General features: G+C 39.4%; 1 protein-coding gene across 1 annotated transcript in view; it reads right to left on the bottom strand.

The window, feature by feature from the left end:
- Positions 1–25,582, bottom strand: part of MAST2 (microtubule associated serine/threonine kinase 2) — a 119,023-nt gene that overhangs the window by 74,673 nt on the left and 18,768 nt on the right. The window lies entirely within an intron of this gene.

Here is a 25,582-nt window from a genome sequence, read left to right as displayed (position 1 = left end):
AAATTATTTTGAGAACTGCTTAGTCCATGAATTAAGTAATATTCTCATTTCAGAATATATGTCAGAACAGGCCTGGGTTTCTTCTATAATACTGGCTTTCCACAACATGTTAATGCCTAAAGCTTTTTCTTCTGGTTGGAGAAAACCAGATGGTAATGAAAAGCCATTTCACGCACATCTATTACTGAAAAGTCTGTATCAATTTATTTGAAAATCAGCCTATCTTTTGAAGGCATTAGGGAAGTTTTCCATTTATATTCATCCAAATATTTACTGAACATCTACTGTACACTAGGCAGTGTTTTAGGAGGGAAGCACTAGGGAACAAAAGAACAGTCTCTATCCTCATAACTGGAGTGAATAGTGCTGTGGGAAAAGGAAGAGAAAGAAAGAACAAAAGAGGGAGGAACAAGGAGGGGAGAGAGGGAGAGAGAGGAAAAGAGAGAGAGAGAGAGAGGAAAGCAAGGAGGGAGGGAGAGAAAAGGAGAAAGGAAATCAGAGACTGGTGTGGGAGTGCTAACTAGGGAAGTGAAATCTGATGAGAGAACTGAATGATATGAAGGACTCAGACAAAAGTAGAGCTGAGAGGCAGACAGAAAAGTAAAGGTAAAGGCACTGAGACAAGAACAAATTTGGGATGCTCAAGAACTAGCAAAGAAGTCAAGAGCAGATGACAGGAGGGGAGAATGACAGAAAAAGAAGTAGGTTATAGAAGCTATAGGGAAGGCCACAGTCAGACTCAGTAGGGCTAACAGAAGGAATGAGATTAATCTCAAGAAAGAGATTGTCATTAGAAATAACCATTTTCCCCTAAGAAGCCATCAGGAGGAATCCAATCATGCCCATACCCCTAACTACCTCAGTCACCATGGAATGCCAAGCCTCCCACTCTCTTGACAGTTTCCCACTACTCTGAACCTTTGAGAAAAGCTTATACTTTGCCTCCTCGAACTCAGTATGTCATCAGCAAACTGCCTATATCCCCAATTTCTCCTGAGTGTCTGCTTTAAATTCTAGCTCCAAGTGAAACGTTGCTACCTCTCAAGGACACCAAAGTCCCGGTGAAATCCCAACCCTTTACAACTAAGCTTTCCATCTATTTTGCAACTGCACCTGGGAACTTACAGTGACTGAAGAAAAACCCAGAATCATGCTGGCTGATGTATCTTTATATTTACAGTGATGAACATCAAGTGGGGCCTCACTACTGCCTGACAATCTTAGCACATTTACCAGACTAATGTGCTTGCTCACTCTCCAAGACAACTAATCACATTTTCTCCTTAAACCTCCAATACACCCTTTCCTTCCTCAAATCTGTACAGAAAATAAAAATTAAAAAAATTAGCTGGGCATGTTGGCACACGCCTATAGTCCTAGCTACTTGGGTGACTGAGGCAGGAGGACTGCTTGACTCCAGGGGGTCAAGGCTGCAGTGAGCCAATGACTGTGCCAGAAAAAGAAGAAAGAACAAGCACAGTTGGGCCAATTAGAAAACAAGTAACAGATTTAAACCCAATAATACCAATAATCATATTAAATATAAATGTTCTAAGTACATAGTCAATTAAGGCAGAGATTGTCAGACTAGATGAAACAGCAGGACCCAATTATATGCTTTTAATTATCTGTGAAAACCCGAAACTACAAACCACCTAAAATATGCACCAACAGATGAGCCACAAACAAATCACAGTATATCCATATAATTGAATTCTACTCAGCAATAACAAGGAATGAAAAATTGATTCACACAATGGGTGAATCTCACAAATAATTATACTGAAAGCAAGATGCCAAACAAAAAAGAGTATGTTGTATGATTTCATGGATGAGTTGAACAATTTGCCTCTCACATGTATTCAATCAAAAAATTTGTCCCTGAATAGTTATACTAAAATATACTAAAAACATAAGTCAAACATAATGTTACTTAACAGGAAATTGTTCTGACACATGCACTAAAAGGAATTGAAAACATTATTTCCAAGTCAATCACAACACATAAATTTGACCAAATACGAGTCCAACACATTGTGACAAATTCCTCTCATGGGCTTGCACTTTGCTTTGCATTTATTTCAACAGCACTAGATGTTTTGGGTATGTATGCCAAGAGGTGATATGAACTGTACTCAACTAGGCATTGCAAAATAGGTGGCAAGGTTTGGGCAAAACAGTCACCAATAATTTCCAAATAACTAATAACTGGCTGATGGATGTATCCACCATACCAAAAGCCCATTATTTCTCTCTCCAGAGCATGGATATAGTGACACTTGATTTCGTGGCTAAAACAGGACTCACTGATTTGCAAGTAATGACCTAAACCACTAAGATGTATCGGATGTAGTTCAAAGTAATGCTTGCATACTTCGTGACAGAAATTGTGGACACTGACCATAGTATGGACTGAAATTCCAGTAATAGCAGTAGTTGCTCTCACTGTGACTTCCATAGACCATAACAAGGGAAGATGAAGCCACTTATTCAGGGAAATGCTGATTTTGTGAAAAAATATTCCTTTCAAAGAGAGACTCATGATGATTGGCAACTGCAGTGAACAAATTTCCATGAATAGCTGTCTTTGTACTGGCATTGTATCACCCACAGTAAGGGCTGGTGATACGAGGAACATTTAGGAGGCATAGATAACAAATTACACTCCTTCAAGAAATCAATGACTGGCAGGTTTGAGGTGTTGACAATAGGTTGCAATGTATCTTGAAATAAACATCTATCCATTGGGAGAGGTGAAATAAAAATTTTCTCAAAAGTAGAACCACTAAAAAAATAAAATTTGAATTTGACCCACCACAATTAAGAAATTTCACGGGCGGACGGCCGGGCGCAGTGGCTCACGCCTGTAATCCCAGCACTTTGGGAGGCCGAGGAGGGCAGACCACGAGGTCAGGAGATCGAGACCATCCTGGCTAACACAGTGAAACCCTGACTACTAAAAATACCAAAAAAAAAAAAAAAAAAAAAATTAGCCAGGCATGGTGGCGGGTGCCTGTAGTCCCAGCTACTTGGGAGGCTGAGACAGGAGAATGGCGTGAACCCAGGAGGCAGAGCTTGCAATAAGCCGAGATCACACCACTGCACTCCAGCCTGGGAGACAGAGCCAGACTCTGTCTCAAAAAAAAAAAAAAAAAAATTCACTGGTGGGACTCACAAGGACAAATTGTTTAGTTGATCCAATTCCATTTATATAAAATTTTAGAAAATGCTAACTAATCTATAGTGACAGACTGCAGATTAGTAGTCGCCCAATGAGAAGCAAAGAATGGATTATAGATAGTCAGGAGGAAACTTCTGAGAGTTACAGATCTGTTCATTATCTTCATGTTCATTATCACAGTCACACACAATCTATTATATTCCAACCATACCTCAATAAAACTATACAAAAATTTTAAAATTTAAGCAACATCATGTCCCTCTTCCATTTAAAATTCTCCTTGTCACACTGAGAGAAAAAGTCAGTTCAGATGATGGCCTACAAGGCATTATACGGTCTGGATTCTCCATGACCTCTCTCCCTCCTGCTCACTCTCCAGCCACACCGGCCTCCTCACCTTCCTTAGAAACTGCCAAGCATGCCACCCATCTCAGGGCCTTTACAATTGGGATTTCCTTTGCCTATGTTTCTCCCAGATTGCCTCAAGGCTTGCTCCCCTCCTCCTTCAGGTCTTTGCTCAAGTACAATCTTCTGGGTGAATTTTCCCCCATCACTCTATTTAAAATTGCAACCCCTCCCAAACTCCCTATCCCCCTTTCTTGATATATTTTTCTCCTAGCACTTATCATCATCTAACACACTACAGTCAGCACTCTCTATCTGTGAGTTCCACATCCATGGATTCAACCAACTATGGGTGGAAGATATTTTTAAAAACTTATAAAATAATATAAATTTTAAAAATACAGTATAACAGCTATTTGCATAGATTTGCTTTGTATTAGATAATCTAGAGATGATTTAAAGTATAAAGGAAGATATGTGTAGCTTATATGTGAACATTATGTATGCTCTTTTATATGAGACTTGGGCATCTGCAGATTTTGGTATCCATGTGGGTCCTGGAACTAATCCCCAATATATATATGATTGTATATATTTTGCACATTCGTTGCGTTGTCTCTCTTCTCATCAGAAATTAAACTGTACGAGGGCAGGGGCTTTTGTATGCTTTTTGTACTGCTGCACTCCTCAATACCTAGAACGCTGCCTGGCACACAGTAGGCTCTCAATAAATATTTGTTAAATGAATGAATGAGTATGATTTGTTACAAGGATTAAAATAAAGAAAATACACGTATACCTGGTCTATGAAAGGTAAATCAAACTGTTATATCTAAATCCTTGTGTCTGAAAGTGAAAATTTCTTGAAACTTCAGGGACAGATAATTAATTCCAGCTTCATTTGCCTTAACCTTATTTAAAATTTAAAATAAAAGCCGAAACACTAAAGATCATATTTCCAGGCCACATGCCTTTTTATAAAGGTACACATAATCTCACTTGGCAAATCTTTAACAGCTGCCAGGGGAAAAAAAGGTCAGACACTCTGCTACAGATACCATGACTCAGCTGAGATCTACAACAAGGAACTGGCTAATTTTTCCACTTCAACAGGCTCTGGCCATTTCCCCAGGATCCTAAGAAGATAAATGACAAGTCTTACTTCTTTCATTCCAGTAAGATGAAGTACTGGATATCTGCAGAGTCAGGTACACTAACTCTCAGCTGACGGGTGGTAGCCTGGAAGCCCCCTGAGCTACCCCATGCAAAGACTGGTGTAAAACCATCCCAGTCACTTGGCTACTCGGAGTGAGACTTGGCATTTCATTTTCTTACATGCCTCACCATGGTCATCTCACTTAACAGTGAGAACAAGGGCTAAGGCACATCATGCATTCTCTGTGACAATGTTGAATTGTAACCATATTTGGAGAGTAGTAGCTCGTTTCTAGCCTCCAAAAAACCCTCCCTCCAGCAACTAGCAGGCACTTGGAAGATCTGACCCCTGCAAGAGCTGCTGTAAATTTACTTAGGAAGCCTGCTTCCCAGTGTGAAGCAACAAAGGGTGTGGAATAGGATGCCTGGTTGCAGATCCCTTAGGCCTCTCCAGTCTCCAAATCCCAGAGGTCTAGCTGCTCCTAGGAACTTGAGCACTCCATGACAGATAGTACTTGGCAGGCACCTTTTAGAATTTAGAATGAAGAAAAGATCACTTCTGTTTCAATAAGTGTAAACAATATAAAGAAGAATGTGAAGCTGGTTACAGTCAAGCACTTCCAGATGCTATAATATTTCAGAGTAAAAACCAAGATGCCCTGGTTAAGATGGGGAAGTGAGAGTGGGAGAAAAATACATATTCTCTCCCCAGTAAAGGGAAATATTATTACTTATCCATTATATTATTATTGATACATTATTTATTGCTTACCTGGATTATTTCAATATCCTCCTAACTAGTCTCTCTGGTTGACTCTTATCTTCTACCTTAATCTGTTTTTAATATGAGCAAGCCACAGTTATTCTTTTAAAGCACACATCTGATTATTTCATTTCTCTGCTCAAAACCTTCCACAGGCTGCTAATTTTGCATAGGCACTTCTAGCTACTAGGACCAGTGTTAGCTGTTCCCTTTACTTGCAATTTCCTGCCTTCAACTACACAATGGCAAAAATCCCTCACTCCTTCAAGGCCTTATTCTAATGTCACCTTCCCAATTTTCTGTTTTCCCGAATCCCCTCTGCTCTACCTTTTTTCCCAATAGCATTTGTCAGCTTCTAACATACTATATAAACTATGTTAATCGTCTGTTTCTTCTTCTCTAGAGTGAGCTCTAAGAGGTATCCCAAATACCCAGAAATAGTACACAGGGCATAGGAGGTTTTTGACAAGTGTTTATTGAACAAATGAATGTATTTCCACAGAAGCAGGTGGTCAGAATTCCCCACAAGGGCAGCAGGCATCAGAGGAACTAGGAAAAAAGTCTTTGCTCTAAGGTAAAGCTTTCCTCCAAGTCTGATGGCAACTCTCCTTGAATTAATCTTTTTTTTTTTTTTTTTTTAACCTCTGCTCTATTGGTTTAGAAATTACATATTGTTTTGTCTTTTTCTGTGCTAAAGTAGTTATTATTATTCAAGGTTTAATAGGTGTTCTTGTCTCAACGAAGTCTAAAGTTAACCAGCACCTCAATCCTCTTTCTGAACAAAATTAAAAGATCCTAGATGGCTTTTAACTCCAATCCTACCATTCTCTTTCAACTTACCTATTATTGCAGTCTATTATTCAGGTCTATCTTACTTTTACATTGCCAAATTAATAATTATTATTTCATACAACAATTGCTTGCTGAGATTTACTCATGTATTTTCCAATTTCACTGCTTAACATTCTCTCTTGCATTAATGTATTTCTTCTTTGTTTCTGAAATATATTCTGTAGTAATTATTTCAGAGAGGATCTGATAGTAATAAATCTTCTCTATAGATTTTGTTCTCTGGGTTTTTGATGGTCTGAAAATGTCTTTATTTTGGTCACTCACTTCCATTGCTAATTTAGCAAGTATAGATAATTCTAGTGTCTTGTTCAGAGTAACTTTTTTCTCAATACTTTAAAAACATTATTCTGTAGTCTTATGGCTCCTGTTATTGCTGTTGAAAAGCTTGCTCTTAGCATAAGTGCTGTTCCTTTGTACTTAATTTTTCTTTTTCTGTCTGGTTGCTTTATTTTAACCATTAACTTATTTTTTTTAGATATATTTCAAACAATATAAAATTCACCCTTTTAAAATGTACAACTTATTCATATTTAGTATATTCACAAGGCTGTGCAAGCACTGCCACTATCTAATTCCAGAATATTTTCACTGCCAAAAAGAAACCTTGTACCCATTAGCAGTCACTCTCCATCCCATTCTCCCCACAACCAACCACCAATGTACTGTCTCTATGGATTCACCGTCTCTATGGACTCTACATATTCCGGACATTTCACAGAAACTGAATCATACACTATGTAGTCTTTGGTGTCTGGCTTCTTTTACTCAGCATGTTTTCAAGATTCGTGCATGTTGTGGCATGCATAAATTCTCCATGCCACAACTGTTAATCCTTTCATAAAATGACAAGGTATTTGGGTTGTTACTACTTTTTGGTTATCACAGATGCTGCTGCTGTGAACATTTGTGTACAAGTTTTTGCATGAACATATATTTTCAATTTTCTTGAGTGAACTTTCTTGCTGAGCTCTTTTAGTTTAGTGAATTCTTGAAGGTTCTTTTAAGATATTCTCTTTGTTTTCATGGTTCTGCAGTACTGCAATGTATCTAGATGGGGATTTATTTTTATTTATTATAGTGGGGACTCACCATGCTTCAAGATGTTATTTGTTTCTAATCAGTTCTGGAAGGTCTCATTCATTATCTCTATGAATACTGCCTCTTCCCATTTCTCCATATTCTGTTGGACCATCTGATCATATCTTCTGTGTTTCTTAGCTTTCATTTATAGTTTATATATTCCCATTTCTGTCTTGCACTCTAGATAAAAATTTTACTTTGTCCACAGCTCTATTATTTAACACGACTGTTGCATTTTCAATTTCAACAACACAATATATATATTTTGTTCTTTGAATTCTAATTAGCTTTTTGTCCAAATATATTTGGTCTTTTTTTCTCTTGTTTTTGTTTCCTTCTTTCATATTCTTTTTTGTTTGTTTTGAGACAGAGTCTCACTCTGACGCCCAGGCTGGAGTGCAGCGGCTCAATCTCCACTCACTGTTGCCTCAACTTCCTGGGCTCAGGTGATCCTCCCACCTCAGCCTCCAGGGTAGCTGGGGCCACAGGCCCATGCTACCATGCCTGACTAAGTTTTGTATTTTTTGTAGAGACAGGGTTTTACCACGTTGTCTGGGATGGTCTTGAACTTCTGGGCTCAAGTGATCCACTCATCTTGTCCTCCCAAATTGCTGGGATTACAGGCGTGAGCGCCATCAGAATCCAGCCTCCTTCTTTTATACTCTTAATCATTTTAAATATACTCATCTTACAGTCTTAATCTCTAATGTTACTTTGTTTTTCTTTTTGAGACAGGGTCTCGCTCTGTCATCCAGGCTGGGGTGCAATGGCACAATCACAGTTCACTGCAGCCTTGACCTCCCTGACACAAGCAATCCTCACCTCAGACTTCTGAGTAGCTGGGAATACAAGCACACACCACCATGCCCAGCTAATTAAAAAAAAAATTTTTTTTTTAGTAGAGATAAGACTTCACTATGTTGTTCAGGTTGGTCTTGAACTCCCAGGCTCAAGCGATCCTCCCACCTCAGCCTCCTAAAGTGGCAGGATTACAGGCGTGAGCCACCACATTCAGCTAATATTTGTATTTTTTTGTAGAGACAGGGTTTGGCCATGTTGCCCAGGCTGGTTTCGAACTCCTGGGCTCAAGCAGTCCACTTGCCTCAGTCATCCAAACTATTAAGATGAAAGCTGTGAGCCTCTGTGCCCATCCTCTAATGCTACTTTCTGAAGTTTCAAATTGTTTCTTTTATCTGTTGATTTTCACTTATTGATTTTTCACTTGGTTGGTTGATTGGTTTGTAATTTTGTACTATAAACTTACCTTCAGTGAAGCTGTATTTATGAGAATCCTATGCTACCTGATTTGAGGGTATGTCACTTAATAGAAGTGTTAAGTTTGTTTCTGACGGATTAGTCAGAGTTATTACCAGCCCAGAACCAGCTTCTAGACCACACAAAGAGTATAAACTCCAACCCCAAATTTCAGTTAAGTGCAGGCTTACAGGTAGAAATTTTCAAGGGAGACGTCTTTCCTTTATTAAAAGCCCTATTTAAAATCCAGATGAGATTAAGGAAGTACTTTTTATTTGTACATGCCAGTGGTTTTCCTAGTCCATTCCTGCACTGAGGGTGAAGTCTTTTGAGGGTCCTAATTGTATGTAGGGGGTCTCAATTCTAATTGCTTACTTTCAACAAGCCAAGACTTCATCTTTTTTTCCCCTCAAGGTTATTGAGACTAGCACATCTCCTCCCTGACCCCATTTTTGGAAGCTTCAAAGCTGGCTCCCACTGTTATTATTTTTTTTTTTAGGTTCAGGGGTACATGTGAAGGATATATAGGTAAACTCGTGACACAGGGGTTTGTCGTATAGGTTGTTTCATCACCCGGGTATTAAGCCTAGTAGCCAGTAGTAACTTTTCCTGCTCCTCTCCCTCCTCTCTCTCTCCACCCCCAAGTAGACTTCAATGTCTGTTGTTTTCCCTTCTTTGTGTTCATGAGCTATCTTCATTCAGCTCCCACTTATAAGTAAGAACATGAGGTATTTGGTTTCCTGTTCCTGGGTTAGTTTACTTAGGATCATAGCCTCCAGCTCCATCCATGTTCTTGCAAAAGACATGATCTTGTTCTTTTTTTATGGCTGCATAATATTCCATGGCATATATGTACCACATTTTTTTTAATCCCATCTATCATTAATGATCATTTAGGTTGATTCCATGTCTTTGCTAATGTGAATAGTACTGTAATGAACATTCGTGTGCATGTGTCTTTATGGCAGATGATTTATATACCTCTGGGTATATACCTAATAATGAAATTGCTGGGTCAAATGGTACTTCTGCTTTTAGTTCTTTGAGGAATAACCATACTGCTTTCCACAATGGTTGAGCTAAATTACACTCCCACCAACAGTGTATAAGTATTCCCTTTTCTCCACAACCTTGCCACATCTGTTATTTTTTTTACTTTTAACAACAGCCATTCTGACTGGTGTGAGATATCTCATTGTGGCTTTGATTTGCAGTTCTCTAATGCTCGGTGATACTGAGCTTTTCATATGCTTGTTGGTAACATGTATGCCTTCTTTTGAAAAGTATCTGTTCATGTTCTTTGCCCACTTTTTAATGGGGTTGTTTTTCTTGTATAAATATGTTTAAGTTCCTTATAGATGCTGAATATTAGACCTTTGTCAGATGCAGTTTGCAAATATTTTTTCCTATTCTGTAGGTTGTCTGTTTACTCTTGATAGTTTCTTTTGTTGTGCAGAAGCACTTAAATTTAATTAGATCCCACTTGTCCATTTTTGCTTTTGTTGCGATTGCTTTTGGTGTCTTTGTCATGAAATCTTTGCCCATTCCTGTGTCCAGGATGGTATTGCTTAGGTTGTCTTCCAGGGTTTTCACAGTTTTACATTTAAATCTTTAACCCATATTGAGTTAATTTTTGTATATGATGTAAAGGAGGGGTACTATGTAGCTTCAGTCTTCTGCTTATGACTAGCCAGCTATCCCAGCACCACTTATTGAATAGGGAGTCTTTTCCCCATTGCTTGTTTTCGTCAGCTTTGTCAAAGATCAGATGGTTGTAGGTGTGTGGCCTACGATTTTAAAATATCTGATTTTTAAAATAGGTTCTCTATTCTGTTCTATTGGTTTATGTCTCTGTTTTTGTACCAGTACCATGCTGTTTTAATTACTGTAGCCCTGTAGTACAGTTTGAAGTCAGGTAACATGATGCCTCCAGCTTTGTTCTTTCTGCTTAGGACTGCCTGGGCTATTTGGGATCTTTTCTGGTTCCATGAGGCTTTTTTTTTTTTTTGAGACATCTCACTCTGTCGCCCAACACAGTGGCATGATCTCAGCCCACTCCAACCTCCACCTCCCAGGTTCAACCAATTCTGCTGCCTCAGCCTCCCAAGTAGCTGAGACTACAGACACGTGCCACCACACCCAGCTAATTTTTTATATTTTTACTAGAGATGGGGTTTCACCATATTAGCTAGGCTGGTCTTGAACTCCTGACCTCATGATCCACCCACCTTGGCCTCCCAAAGTGCTGAGATTACAGGCATGAGCCACCACGCCTAGCCCAGTTCCATACAATTTTTAAAATAGTTTTTCAAGTTCTGTGAAGAATATTCTTGGTAGTTTGATAGAAATAGCATTGAATCTATAAATTGCTTCAGGCAGTATGATCATTTTAATGATATTGATTCTTCCTATCCATGAGCATGGTATGTTTTTTCATTTGTTTGTGTCCTCTCTGATTTCTTTGGGCAGTGTTTTGCAATTCTCATTGTAGAGATCTTTCACCTCCCTAGTTAGCTATACTCCTGGGTATTTATTCTTTTTGTGGCAATTGTAAATGGGACTGCCTTCCTGATTTGGTTCTCACCCTGGCTGTTGTTGGTGGATAGGAATGTTAGTGCTTTCTGCTAGTGATTGATTTTGTATCCTGAAACTTTGCTGAAGTTGTTTATCAGCTTAAGAAGCTTTTGGGGCCGGGCGCAGTGGCTCATGGGATTCCCAAAGTAATCCCAGCACTTTGGGAAGCCGAGGCGAGTGGATCACGAGGTCAGGAGATGGGGACCATCCTGGCTTACATGGTGAAACCCCGTCTCTACTGAAAACACAAAAAATTAGCTGGGCATGGTGGCAGGCGCCTGTAGTCCCAGCTACTCGGGAGGCTGAGGCAGGAGAATGGCCTGAACCTGGGAGGCAGAGCTTGCAGTGAGCCGAGATGACTCCACTGCACTCCAGTCTGGGTGACAGAGCGAGACTCTGTCAGAAAGAAAAGAAAGAAAAGAAAGAAAAGGAAGAAAGGAAGAAAGGAGTTTTTGGGCTGAGACTATTAGGTGTTCCACATATAGAATCATGTTATCTGCAAACGGGGTAGTTTGGCTTCCTCTCTTTCTATTTGGGTACCTTTATTTCGTTCTCTTGCCTGATTGCTGGCTAGCGCTTCTACTCCCATTGATTAGGTGTTGTTTTCTCTCTCTGATTTGGGTCCTTCAGGGTTTTCCTTATGTTCTGCTGAAATCAGCTATGCATTTAAAACAACAATGATAATATCTAACGATTACTAAGAGCTAACTGGGCTTGGTTTAAAGTTAACTTGTCCAACCAGCAGCCCACAAGCCACATGCACTCCAGGACAGCTTTGAATGTGGCTCAATACAAATTTGGAAATTTTCTTAAAACATTATGAGGTGTTTTTTTGTTTTTGTTTTTTAAGCTCATCAGCTATCATTAGTGTATTCTGTGTGTGGCCCAAGACAATTCTTCTTCCTATGTGGCAGAGGGAAGCCAAAAGATTGGCTTGTAAAACTGTAACAACCCTGGTTTAAAGCATCATTACATGTAGTATCTCACACCCTATGAAGCAGGGACTATTATTATCCCCTGTATTTGGACAAGGAACTGCAGGCTAAGAAATGCGGCCGGGCGCGGTGGCTCACGCCTGTAATCCCAGCACTTTGGGAGGCCAAGACGGGCAGATCACCAGGTCAGGAGATCGAGACCATCCTGACTAACACGGTGAAACGCCGTCTCTACTAAAAATACAAAAATTAGCACGGCGCGGTGGCAGGTGCCTGCAGTCCCAGCTACACGGGAGGCTGAGGCAGGAGAATGGCGTGAATCCGGGAGGCGGAGCTTGCAGTGAGTGGAGCTCGGGCCACCGCACTCCAGCCTGGGCTACAGAGTGAGGAGCGAGACACCGTCTCAAAAAAAAAAAAAAAGAAAAAAAGAAAGAAAGAAAGAAATGCGACGCAGCTTTCCCTAAGTCAAGATAAAGTAATAACATTTTTTGAAGGCCTAATCCAACTTGAATTTTCTTTGCCCTGGGACTTTCTTAGTGTAGCGTTTCATCCTCAAATGATTTACAAGTCAAGTATCCAGAAAATCAAGGGCATTTTATGTGGCCTAATTTCAGGGATGAGAGGACAGCAATAAGTACCTTAGGGACTGGCACGAAACTTTGACATAGGCACAAATATTGGGGAGCAGGTCTGCTATGACAGAGACTAAGGAAACAGTATGCTCCCACCAAAGTCTTTAGTCGTGACCACCTTCGCTACTATTGCGACTATCAACCCTGTATCAGGACACAATAAAGAGAGAGCTATCTTGAGCCAGACAAAAAATAAAGAGGTATAGATGATCTCTACACTCAACAATCCTGAATCCTTTCACTATATTATAGCAGAAAAGACCACCAGCAATGCAAAGGAAGCATGATTCAGTCCCGGGCAGATTATACCACCCAAATCTAAAAATAAACATCTCTGCTACATGTTCCTGCAACAGTTACAACTTACAGTGAAAAGAAACAAACACAGGTCTAAATCTGGAATGCCAAGCCCAAGATATCATGAATTTAATAGACCAAGAACACCTGGAAGGAATCAAGAGTTTTAAAGAAAAGACATAAAGAGAGGGAGGAAATTGGCCAAATATAAGCCAGTACAATCTCTTCCCCTGGAAAAATTTATGTGATGTAGTAGGAAGTTCCCTTCACGGCAGGCAACTTGTCTCCACCCCCAGTCTCAAGATGAGGATAGGATTTTCTACCATACCTTAGTAAATTTGCCTACCACCAAGTAAACAAGATAATTCTTTGATTATTTGCAGTTGACATTCACACAGTTCTAATGGAATCAACCTGGTAAAAGAGACAGGAGAAAAATTTAAAAACCCTAGACTGGACACTGCCTCAGATTCTGGGTATTCTAGGCATGCCTGTATTTCCAGTTCCCAGGACAGTGCCTGATACATGGTTATTATTTGGAGAATTAATGAATGGGAGAGACTGCAGAATTAAGGAAAGGGAGATAATGGTTTCGTAATGTATTCTTAAAGCAGTACATCTCTTGGTAATCAAAAGAAAGCAGCCAATGAGACTATAGACTTTTTTCTCCGAATGGAGTGCACTTTCACTCCTGAGGCCCTCCACAAACATGGGCCTTGGAACTAGTAAAGACTGCCCCAATAACATAGTGTCTGGGAAGTTGTGGTATATTTGGTTTGTCTGTACTAGTTCCCATGGCCTCTGGATTTCTCTGGAAGCTCCAAATTATAAGCCCACTCACAGGTTACATTTCTAGACCAGTTGCTTTGACAGCTAGTGGTTGAGAGGAAATGCAAAATGTCCCGTAATCACTAGGTATGTTAGCCCAATACATACATATTTTAAGTGTTACTAATACATACTTTAATCTGTTACTTAATACCTAGTTTAATCTGTTACTGATACAGATTAAACCCACTCTGTATTAGTAACAATCCTTCTTTTCTACCTCCTTCCTCAATAAATTGCCCAGCTGTCTGACCTGTGGCCAAATTTCCATAGTAGAAAAGATTAGAACACAGTTTAGTTTCTATGAGGCAGCCATGGGTACAGACGCTACATAAGGACCAGGCCCTTCACTTTCAACAGACCAGTATCACAGTCATTTTTATTGTTGTTGTTTTATCTTTTTATTATTCTGTTTTTTCTTTTAACCTCATTTTTAAAATTTTTTTATTTCACTTGCTTTATTTGTCACATGTCATGATCAGAAAACACAGTCTTTTTGAGATAGGGTTTCACTCTGTCACCTAGGCTGTACTGCAGTGGTGCAATCTCAGTCTACTACAGACTTGACCTCCCAGGATTAAGTGATCCTACAACCACAGCCTCCTGAGCAGCTGGGAATAAGTGCACACCACCACACCTGGCTAAATTTTGTTTATTATTTCATAGACACAAGATCTCACTATGTTGCCCAGGCTGGTCATGAACTGCTGGGCTCAAGTGATCCTCCTGCCTCAGCCTCCCCAAATGCTGGGCATTACAAAGGCTTGTGGTAGGTGCCACCACACTTGGCCCACAGTCATTTTTTAATGACAGCTAATTGCAAGGTTCTATGTCAGGCACTTAAGATACTCAAAAAGGTGCAAGTATATTCAATCCTTGGCCTTCAGAGGCTCACAGCTGAAGAGACTTAGATATGTGAAGAAGAGAATTCAAGCAACATATTTTGGCACAGGTAGTCAGTGGCACAGAAGCACAGGAGGCTTCCAAGAGGAAGGCAGAAAATCTGAGGAATTCAGAACCCACAGTAGAGAGAGTTACTGGCCATACCATGATGGCAAATAAAAATGCAAGGGGACTAGCAAATAATCAATCTGGGCTGGAGGAGAAGACAAGAAGGCTCTAGAAGAAATGTTTCTGGAAGGATGGAGTATGGTGGGGGAGAAGATTAAATTAGGAGATTAAATCATCTAATGTAATATACTGAAAAACATTTTGCAGCTCTGATAGAAAATAGGGGTGAATAAATGATTGCTACATACAATACAAAGCAATGCAAAAGTGAGACAATTATTACCCTCAGGAAAACAAAAAGTTGCAAAAGAAAACAGACATAATCATAATGCGCAATGACTTTATTAGAAATAATATTAAGTTGAATTAATTTGACACTGAAATAGATAAAATAATTTAAAGTAGTTGGTTTCTATAAATAAAAATCAAGGATGGCAGGAATGGGGTAAGGGAATTTCAAAATTCCTTTATTAGCTTTAAAGAACTAATGGACTTTCGAAATTATGTCCACATATTTCTTTGACAAAATAAAAATCAAATTTTTAATGTGGGTGGCTTACACATATGTAAAGAGTACAAGAAAGGGAGTGATGTTACCCAGGTAGGAGAATGTGATGGCGGTAATTATTCTGCATTTTAGTTGGTACAATCATGGTTCAAATCCAAGCTATAGTAGCATGTTTAAAGAAGACAGTCACTAGAAAAGAGGTCTTGTCTGAGACCCCAAGAGCAGGTTCTTGGATCTCACACAGGAAATAATTCAGGGTGTCACACAGTATAGCGAAGTTTATTAGAGACTTCTCTATTACAGAGTAGGACATCCTCAGAATCCAAGAGGAGGAACACCCCTACCTTAAACACACTGCTTGCTTATATAGGTTGTTAAGGATAGTATACTTCATTACAAAGGCTTGTGATCAGCTGTGACAGGCTATCAGTACTGTTATTTCCCTATGTTACTACGGATTTTAGCAAAAATGCATGAGTGCATTATTATCTTTAAAGCAAAACTGATGATGATGATGATGATTATTATTATTATTATTATTGAGACACAGTTTTGCTCTTGTTGCCCAGGCTGGAGTGCAATGGCGTGATCTCAGCTCATCGCAACCTCTGCCTCCCGGGTTCAAGCGATTCTCCTGCCTCAGCCTTCCTGAGCTGGGAGTATAGGCATGTCCCACCACGCCCAGCTAATTTTGTATGAAAGCAAACCTATTCTTAAACTAAGAATGCTTTTTGTTCTTCAAGTACTGAAACATTTCATAAGTTTCATAAGCATCTTTTAGTTACTTAGCATCATTAACTTGTTCCCTCAACCCTAAACATCTTGTGACCAACAGTGCCCAACCCCTTGGGAATGTAACCCAGGAGGTTTGGCTTTATCTGGCCTTCCTTCAAGATACAGTCACTCTGGTTAGGATGCCTCTGACCAAATTATCAGATGATCACATCAATCTCCTGTTCAAAATCCTCCAACCGCTATAGCCAAATAAATAAATAATCCAAATTAGTGATGAGCATGACAATCAAGACTCTTCACGATAGAGCCCCCTGCTAATTTGTCCACCCATCATCATGCCTCCAAGAATCTACCATCCACACACTTTAATCCAGTAGTAAACAAGGCCATACCATTATGTCTCTACTCTCTTGCACACGCCACTGTTTCAACTTAAATACCCTTATCCCAAATGCATACCTAATACTTGTTAATTTTTCACTTTTCAGCTCAAATTTCCTTCTCTCTGAAGCCTTCCCTGTGTTCTCCAGGACAGAACTGGGGATTGATTGGCTTCCATACACTGACACTAAATTTTGTATATTCTTCTAAAGGGGACCAGGAAATATTATCCTAAAGTATACCACTTTGGCATAAGGACTATTTTAGCTAAAGACACCAGAAACAGCAAACTCTCTGCCTTCCTCCTTTCTGCCTAAAAGTAGGGTATAAAATTTCCTTTTGTAAAAGTAATATAAATTTGCATTTGTAAAGGTGTCCCATCTCATGTACCAAGAAGGCTCTTAATCACTGGAGATAATGCTTATCACTGGAGACAGCAGTAATTTGAATTGAATCTACATGACAAATATTACTAAACAACCCTTATCAACCAAACATTTCCTAGTCACCTTCACACAATTTACTGCCCCTAGCAGTCCAAGCCTTTGTCTAGTTACTTCACCATTAATCATCCTTTGTTAAAATGGTATATAATAACCCCATAACATGCAATTTACTTGTATAACAAAACTGCATATGTACCCTCAACCTAAAAGTTAAAAAATAAATAAAAAAGTAAATGAAATGGTATACAAGCACCAAATTCTCAGCACCTCTTTGAGTTACTCATCACTGAGTTTTCCCACATGTATACACGTTGCCAAGTGTAAAACTCTATTATGCATCTCCATGTCCTCATCACCACAGGTAGCTTTACTGAAGAAAACTAAAAAACTTTCAAAGAACAAGTAGTCTTTGTCTTATAAAGCGCTGGAAAATAGAATAAGAGGAAAAGCTGCTTAAGTTCATTTACAACATTACCGTAACTTTGATTCAAAGCCAGACAGCAACAGCCTAAGAAAATTATAGGTCCATATCCTTTATAAACATACATGTTTTAATTCTATAAAATTTTAGCTGGTTCAGTTAAAAAAAAAAAAAAAGAAGGAACCCACTACAATCAAGCTGGACAGTGATTCTCAAAAAGTATGGCTGGCAAACCTCTTGGGGTCCCTGGGACTCTTTCAGGAGGACTGCAAAGTCAAAACTATTTTCACAGGAATACTGAGACATCATTTACCTTATTTACTGGGTTGGCATTTGCACTGATGTTATAAAAGCAATGGTGAGTAAAACTTCTCACACCTTCACAATAGCAAAACTAAACTGTTCTAGTAGCGACTGTATTACTCTCCAAACACTTCATAATTTTGTTACAACATATTACAAGAAGAATAAAGGACAAAAACTACACAACCATCTCAACAGAAGCAGAAGACACATTTGACACACTTTCATGATAAAGTCTCTCAACAACAAACTAGGGATAGTTTAGGGAATATCCTTGACCTGATAAAGGATATCTGTGAAAACCTCACAATTAACATAATCCATGATGCAAGACTGAACGCTTTTCTCCCTAAGAGGAGGAACAAGGCCAGTATGTTGGCTTCTACCACTTCTATTTAACGTTGTACTAGAGGTTCTACCCAGTGCAATAAGAAATAAACAAATAAAAAAACACCCAGATTGGAAGAGAAGTAAAACCACGATCAGTCACAGACAAAACAATCCTATATGTAGAAAATCCCAAAGAATTTTTTAAAAAACTAAAAAACGGCCAGGCACGGTGGCTCACGCCTGAATACCAGCACTTGAGAAGGCCAAGGCGAGTGGATCACAAGGTCAGGAGTTCAAGACCAGCCTGGCCAAGATGGTGAAACACCATCTCTACTAAAAATAGAAAAATTAGCCAGGCATGGTGGCAGGCGCCTGTAATCCCAGCTACTCGGGAGGCTGAGGAAGGAGAATCGTTTGAACCGGGGAGGTGGAGGCTGCAGAGAGCCAAGATCCCGCCACTACACTCTAGCCTGGGTGACAGAGCAAGACTGTCAAAACTAACAAAAACAAACAAACAACAAAAAAACAAAAACAAAAACACCTAATAAAACTTATAAATAAGTTTGGTAGTATCACCAAATACATGTGTGAAAAACTGATTATATGAATTGGAGCTATCTTGTCATACCCAAGTAAATTAGAATCAAGACAAGGGGAAAAGAAAAGCACTCAGGGCACAAAGCACCAGCCCAGAAATTATATTGCAAGCTAGCTGCCAAAATAACCTGCTAAAACCTTAAGACCAATTTTATCTACCACTGTCATTCACCAATCAGAGCTTGCCAGCTTCTAAAAACTTTGCAAGTACCAATGACTTTTCTTTCAAAACAACATGCAACAATTCTCTTTCTAATAAAATCCTCAATCTTCTCTTTGCTCTGTAGACACGCTGAATACTACCCTAACTCTGTTTGTATGCCCCAAATTACATTTCTGTTTTCCCGAGGAAAACATTTTGTTTAGAGATTAATCTGTATATTTTTATTTGACTTTGTCACATAGGTAGACAAAAGTCAATTATATTCTATATTCTAGCAACAAACAACCCAAAAATGAAATTAGGAAGGCAATTCCACTCACAATAGCATTAGAAATATTAAAATACTTAGAAATAAATTTAACAAAAGAAGTATAAGACTTGTATGCTGAAAACTATGAAACACTAAGAAAAAAAATTTAAAAAGCTAAATAGGCCAGACACAGTGACTCATGCCTGTAATCCTAGCACTTTGGGAGGCCGAGGCAGGTGGATCACCTGAGGTCAGGAGTTCAAGACCAGCCTGGCCAACATGGCGAAACCCTGTGTCTACTAAAAATACAAAAATTAGCCAGGCATGGCAGTGGGCACCTGTAATCCCAGCTACTTGGGAGGCTGAGGCAGGAGAATCACTTGAACCCAGGGTGGGGGCGGTGTGGAGGTTGCAGTGAGCCGAAATTACGCCACTGCACTCCAGCCTGGGCAAAAGAGCAAAACTCCATCTCAAAAAATAAAATAAAATAAAATAAATAAATAAATAAATAAACATAGAACTTCCACGTTCTTGGAATAGAAGACTCAGTATTGTCAAGGTGGCAATTCTCCCTCAAACTGATCTATAAATTCAAAGCAATCATTATCAAAATGCCAGTAGGGTCTTTTGTATAAATTGAAGAATTGGGCCAGGCATGGTGGCTCACATCTGTAATCCCAGCACTCTGGGAGGCCAAGGTGGGCAGATCACAAGATCAGGAGTTTGAGACCAGCTGGGCCAACATGGTGAAACCTCGTCTCTAGGAAAAGTACAAAAAAATTAGCCAGGTGTGGTGGTGCATGTCTATAGTCCCACTATTTGGGAGAGGCAATAAGAATTGCTTGAATCCAGGAGGCAGAGGTTGCAGCGAGCTGAGATCACGCTAATGCACTCCAGCCTGGGCTACTGAGCGAGACTCTGTCCCCTCCCACCCCCCACCCCCCAAAAAAAGAAATTGAAAAACTGATCCTCAAACGTATATAGGAACACAAAGCACCCAAAACGCATAAAATAATTTTGAAAAAGAACAAAGTTGGAGGAACTATACCACTTGATTTCAAAACTTAGTATAAAGCCACATTAAACAAAGATACTGTGGAATTAGCACAAGGATAGGTATATAGATTAATGGAAGACAAGTGAGAGTCCAGAAATAAACCGTTAACACTTGTGGTCAATTGATTTCAACAAGGGTGTCAAGAGGATTCAACAGAAGAAGGATACCCTTTCCAGTGAATTCTACTAGAAAAATTGGACACACACACCTTTGACCTCATACCATACATAAATATTAACTCAGATGGATCATAAATCTAAATTTAGGAGTAAAAAATGTAAAACTTCTAGAAGAAAACAGAAAAAAAATCTTGGCTTAGGCAAGTAAGTTCTTAGATACCAAAAGCATGATCCATAAAAAAGAAAAAATTATCAATTTTTGCACTTCAAAAGACACCATCCAAATACATAGAAAGAACCACCACAGACAGGGAGAAAATAACTGTAAATCATGTAGCTAATAAAGGGCTTGTATCTAGAACATAAAAAGAACTCAGGGCTCAATATTAAAAAAAAAAAAAAGAACAGATTTTTTAAATGAACAAACAGATTTCATCAGACATTCCACCAAAAAAGACATACAACTGGCTAACAATGAGATAAGATACTCAGATCATTACCCATTAAGGAAATGTAAATTAAAACCACAATGATATACTACACACCACTACAACAGTTAAAATCAAGAAGACAGAGTAACTAGTGCTGGTGAGAATGTTAAAAAATAAACTCTGTGAATGTGAAATGATGCAGTCCGCTGCAGAAAACAGTTTGGTGTTTTCTAAAAGGGTGAACATAGTTTGGGCGCAGTGGCTCACACCTGTAATCCCAGCACTTTGGGAGGCTGAGGCGGGAGAATCACTTGAGCCCAGGAGTTCAAGACCAGTGTAGGCAACATGGTGACACCTCATCTCTACAAATAGTAATAATAAAAAAAATTAGCTAGGTATGGTGGCACGTGCCTGTGGTCCCAGCCACTTGCGAGGCTGAGGTAGGAGGACTCCCTGAGCCCAGGAGGTTGAGGCTGCAGTGAGCCATGATCACACCACCACACTCCAACCTAGATAACAGAGTAAGACCTTATCTCCAAGAAAAAAAAAGTAAACATAAACTTACCATACAACACAATTCTCTGACTATCCAAAGAAATGAAAACATATGTCCACACAAAGATATGCATAGAAATGTACACAGCACCATTAATGTGATACTCCCAAACTGCAAACAATATAAATGTCCATCAACTGGTCAATGGACTAACAAAATATGGTCTATCCAATAATAAAACATTATTCAACAATAGAAAGGAATGAATATGCTACAACATGTACAAAGTTCAAAAACATTATGTTAAGTGAAAGAAACCAGAAACAAAAAACTACATTTAGCAGCACATATATAGAACCAAAAAGCAGATGAGTTATTGGTTAGGGCTAGGAATTAGAAGAGTAGGATTAATTACAGGTGGGTACAAGTAAACCTTCCGAGTGACAGAAGTGTTCTAAATTTAGATTATGGCGATGATACACAATTATATAAATTTAGTAAAAACCATTGAATCGCTTACGTTGAATTGCTTACAATGGGCAATTTTTTTTTTTTCCTCTGTCTCCCAGGCTGGAGTGCAGTGGTGTGATCTTGGCTCACTGCAACCTCTGCCTCCCAGGTTCAAGTGATTTTCCTGACTCAGCCCCCCAAGTAGCTGGGATTACAGGCACGCGACACTACGCCCGGCTAATTTTTCTATATTTTGAGTAGAGACGGGGTTTCACCATCTTGACCAGGCTGGTCTCCAACTCCTGACTTGAGGTGATCCGCCTGCCTCGGCCTCCGAAAGTGTTAGGATTACAGGCATATCCACCACACCCAACCACAATGGGCAAATTTTATACTATGTAAATTTTGTCTCAGCCAGGCATGGTGGCACACTCCTGTAGTCCTTGCTACTTGGGAGATTGAGATGGGAGGATCGCTTAGGCCCAGGAGTTTGAGATCAGCCTGAGCAACAGAGAGATTCCATTTCTAGAAAAAAAAAAAAAAGTAATGAACAAGCAAGTAAATAAATAAAATTTTAAAATAAATAAAAATAAAAGTGACTGTAAAAAAAAAAAAAATGCTGCCCAAGGTGGTGCATGCCTTTAGTCTCTTTAGTCTCAGCTACTCAGGAGGCTTAAGTGGGAGGATCACTTGAGCCCAGGGGTTTAAAATCACCCTGGGAAAGTTAGCGAGATCCCATTTCTAGAAAGAAAATAAACAAACAAAAAAATAATTTTAGAATAAATAAAAACAAACGTGACTGAAGAAGAAAAAAAAAAAAAGCCCAGGCATGGTGGTATAATGCCTTTAGATCCAGCTACTCAGGAGGCTGGGTGGAAGGACTGCTTGAGCCCAGGAGTCTGAGGACAGTCTGGACAACAAAGAGAGGCCTCATCTCTAAAAAATAAAGAAACTTAAAAAAACTCAAGTCAGATGTTTCAAAATGTGCAGGCCCCTGAGACTGAATCTGAGGTACTTAGGGGGCTTCAGAATCCTCCTTCCTCTCCTTCTTTCCTGAATAATTCAGTCTAGAGGCCACGAGATGATGATGGTGGCCACGTGGTTGGGTTGGGGTTGAGGTACCTGGCCTGGGATATCAGAGACTGATGGGGATAAGGAAGTTGTCTGCTTGAAGAGAACAGTGGTGCCAGTCTTTCATGGGGAGACTGGAGACCCAATGAAGTGAGAAGGGCATATACACCAGAAGGGTGGTGGTTACAAAAGGAGATTAGTTACACAGAGGAAAAAATGATCAGATAATCAAGTACCTCAACAAACTAGGCATCAAAGGAACATACCTCAAAATAAGAGCCGTCTATGACAAACGCACAGCCAACATCATGCTGGGCAAAAGCTTGACACGTGCCCCTTGAGAAATGGAACAAAACAAGAATGCCCACTCTCACCATTCCTATTCCACATAGGAAGTCCTAGCCAGAGCAATCAGGCAACAGAGAAAGAAACAAAAGGCAAACTATCTCTCTTCACAGACAATATCATTCTATACCTAGAAAACCCCACAGCCTCTGCCCAAAGGTTCCTAGACCTGATAAACTTCAGCCAAGTTTCAGGATAAAAAATCAACGTACAAACCTCAGTAGCGATTCTATACTCCAATAACGTCCAAGCTGAGGGTCAAATCCAAAATGAAATCCCAATGACAATAACCACATAACGAATAAAATACCTAGGAATATGGCTAAAGAGAGAGGTGAAAGATCTCTACAACAAGAATTAAAAAACACTGCTGAAAGAAGGCAGAAAAAACACAAACAAATGCGAAAATATTCCATGCTCACAGATAGGAAGAATCAATATTGTTAAAATGGCCATACAGCCCAAAGCAATTTACAGATTCAATGTTATTCCTCTCAAACTACCAATGACGTTTTTCACAGAGTTAGAGAAAACTATTCTAAAATTCATATGGGACCAAAAAAGAGCCCAAATAACCAAAGCAATCTGAATCAAAAAGAACAATTCCAGAGGCATTACACTACCTAATTTCAAACTATACCACAAGGCTACAGTAACCAAAACAGCATAGTACTGGTACAAAAACAGACACACAGACCAACAGAACAGGTTAGAGAATCCAGAAATAAAGCCACACATCTACAACCTTCTGATCTTTGACAAAGTGGACAAAAGCAATGCAAAAAGGAATCCCTATTCAATAAATGGCACTGGGATAACTGGCTAGCCATATGCAGAATATGAAACTAGACCCCTTCCTTTCACCATATACAAAAATCAACTCAAGATGATCAAAGGCTTAAACGTAAAACCTAAAACTATAAAAACCCTAGAAGAAACCCTAAAACATACCACTCTGGACATAGACCCTGGCAGACTTCATGATGAAGACTCCAAAAGCAATTGCAACAAAAACAAAAACCGACAAATGGGACCTAATTAGACTAAAGAGCTTCTGTACAGCAAAAGAAATTATTAACAGAGTAAACAGACAACCTACAGAATGGGAGAAAATATTTGCAAAATATACATCTGACAAAGGTCTAATATCCATAATCTACAAAAAACCTTAACTGAACAAGCAAAAAACAAATAACCCCATTAAAAAATAGGCAAAAGACATGAACAGACACTTCTCAAAAGACACACAAGCAACCAACAAACATGAAAACATGCTCCACACTGCTAATCATCCAAGAAATGCAAATCAAAACCACAAGGAGATACCATTTTACACTAATCAGAATGGCTATTAATAAAAAGCCAAAAAATAATGGATGCTGGTGAGACTGCAGAGAAATGGAAATTCTTGCACATTAGTGGTGGAACTGTAAATTAGTTCAGCCTCTGTGGAAAGCAGTTTGGAGATTTCTCAAATAACTAAAAGTAGAATTACCATTCAACCCAGCAATCCCATCATTGGAAATATGCCCAAAGGAAAATAAGTCATTCTACCAAAAAGACATATGCACTCACCGTGTTCATCACAGCACTATTCACTATAGCAAAGATATGGAATCAAACTAGGTGCCCATCAACAGAGAACTGAATAAAGAAAATGTGGTACATATACACACATCACAGAATACTACACAGCCATTAAAAAGAATGAAATTGGCCGGGCACAGTGGCTCACTCCTGTAATCCCAGCACTTTCGGAGGCCGAGGCAGATGGATCACTTGAGGCAGAGTTCGAGACCAGCCTGGCCAACATGTTGAAACTTCGTCTCTACTATAATACAAAAATGAGTCGGGTGTGGTAGCACACACCTGTGATCCCAGCTATTTGGGAAGGTGAAGCATGAGAATCACTTGAATCCAGAAGGCAGGGGTTGCAGTGAGCTGAGATCATGCCACTGCACTCAAGCCTAGGTAACGGAGAGAGACCCTGTCTCAAAAAAAAAAAAAAAAAGGGAAATTATGTTCTTCACAGCAACACGGATGCAGCTGGAGGCCACCATCCTAAGCGAATTAATGCAGGAACAAAGAACCAATTACCTCATGTTCTCACCTATAAGTGGAAGCTAAACACTGAATACACATGGACACAAGGAAGGGAATAATAGATACCAAGGCCTACTTCAGGGTGGAGGGTGGGAGGAGGGAGAGAATTAAAAACTACCTCTTGGGCACTGTGTTCATTACATGAGTGACAAAATAATCTGTACACCAAACCCCCACGACACGCAATTTACCCACGTAACAAATCTGCACAATACCTCCAGACCCTAAAGCTAAAGTTGGGAAGAAAAAAAAATCCTTGAAATGTTTCGTTAAAGTAGAAGGACACAATATTTTGTTCACGAAAATAAATTGAGGAAAATAAATTAGTGATTAGAGACTAGAAAAAAAATAAGTAAATATATCAAGGATAGTGGGGGTCAGAGTTCTAATTTTCTCTTTTTTCTGAGACTGAGTTTTTGCTCTTGTTGCCCAGGCTAGAGTACAATGGCACGATCTCGGCTCACTGCAA

The sequence above is a fragment of the Mandrillus leucophaeus genome, unplaced genomic scaffold, assembly GCF_000951045.1.
Source record: "Mandrillus leucophaeus isolate KB7577 unplaced genomic scaffold, Mleu.le_1.0 Scaffold902, whole genome shotgun sequence".
NCBI lineage: Eukaryota > Metazoa > Chordata > Mammalia > Primates > Cercopithecidae > Mandrillus > Mandrillus leucophaeus.
The sequence above is the reverse complement of the archived record's forward strand: the minus strand, read 5'-3'. Positions and strand labels throughout refer to the sequence as shown.